Source organism: Sapajus apella, unplaced genomic scaffold (assembly GCF_009761245.1).
Source record: "Sapajus apella isolate SASKATOON/1434 unplaced genomic scaffold, GSC_monkey_1.0 scaffold81, whole genome shotgun sequence".
Taxonomy (NCBI): Eukaryota; Metazoa; Chordata; class Mammalia; order Primates; family Cebidae; genus Sapajus; species Sapajus apella.
The window spans coordinates 8,213,001-8,214,625 of NW_022437021.1; the positions used below are offsets into that span (position 1 = coordinate 8,213,001).

Below are 1,625 nucleotides of genomic sequence, written 5' to 3' on the forward strand. Positions count from 1 at the left end.
TACAGCTGACATTTAAACAAAGCAACGATTAGGGCTGCCTACCCCTATGCAGCTGAAAATCCACGTATAACTTTTGACTCCCTGTAAACTTAACAACTGTTAGCCTACCATTGACCCAAACCCTTATTGATAACAGTCAATTAAAACATATTACATATGATATATATATATATATATATGTATATATATATACCACATGTAATATATATATGTGTGTGTGTGTATATATATATATATATATATACACACATATATATATATACACACACATATATATATATATATATATATATACACACACACATATATATATTACATGTGGTATTCTTACAATCAAGTAACCTAGAGAAAAGAAAATGTTAGGAAAATCATAAGGTGCACTGACAGGGAAGGACTGACAGACTACTGGTGAGGGAGCGGGGAGGGGAGGAGGTGGCGTTGGGTCCTGTTGGTAGAGGATTCTACAGGATAGCTGTAGCAATGGGGAGGTGGCTGTGGTGTGTGGTTGCAGGAACCTGTGAGAATGGAGGCAGTTCTGCCAGATGGACTTCAGGCACCCTGCTGGGCAGCACAGGTATGTGGACTGGGTTGGCTTCTGGTGCCACTGCACCTGCTGGTTTCCTGGAGTCAGATGCAGCCATGATGTCTAGAGGGGTGCTCCCATGTATCCTGCAGTACTCTAAGGGGAGCAGTCATAATCTCGATGGCTTCTCTACCTATTTATGTCTTGTGCCACTAGTGGCCAATATTTTACGGATACTCTTCTGCTTTGGAAGACATTTTGAGTCACCACTTCTGTGGTGGAGCATAATCATGATCTTGACCATGTTGCTAATGAAACTCTGCACTGAAATCCGAGTGGCAAATGAACTGAACAAAGCTTGCTCCTTTGCAGACTTCTGGCTCCACCACTTCTGGCACTGGAGGCAGAAGCTTAGGGGACTCTATGCAGTGCATCTTGGCCTTCATGGGCATGGCAGGATGCATCAGGTACCTGTCCATGACTTGGCCCTGTTTGTGGAAACTCTGGGCTTCCTGGCAGGGCTGAAGGAGGCCCTCCTGGGTGTGTGGCAGCCCTACTGCCACCACCACCACCAGCCCACAGGGGCAGGAGCCTCAGGATGGCACTCCTGCAGAAAAGCGGTGACACCCTCCAGAGGGCCTGCCACGCAGCTAGGCATGTGCTGGGCATGGCCGTGCTGGGCAGGCATTCACCTCACCCCACCCACCACCCCAGAAGCCAGTGCCCCACACGGCACACCCGCCAGTGTCAAGGCACTGAGGCAGCCAGGGAGGATGCCCAGGGAGTCCCCTGTGCTCCCCTTGTAGGGGAGGGCAGGCACCGTGGTGCCCTGCGTGGGGGATGGGCCAGTGTGGGGAGATGGTGTTAGGGGTCAAATTCACCATCGGCCTCTGCTGGGTATGCCTCCTTTTTTTCTTTCTTATAATGGTATTTTTACTGTACCTTTTCTATGTTTAGATATGTTTCCATAAATAAATACTTGCCATTGTGCTACAATTGTCCACGTATTCAGTAGAGTGGCCTTCTCTTCTGGTTTGTAGCCTTGTAGCCTAGGAGCAATAAGGTATACCATCTAGCCTGGGTGTGTGGTAGGCTATACTAT

General features: G+C 48.0%; 1 pseudogene; it reads left to right on the forward strand.

Moving 5' to 3' along the window:
• The first annotated feature begins 523 nt into the window (after positions 1-523).
• On the forward strand, positions 524-1,391 carry LOC116533358 (annotated as a pseudogene).
• The last annotated feature ends 234 nt before the right edge of the window (positions 1,392-1,625 follow it).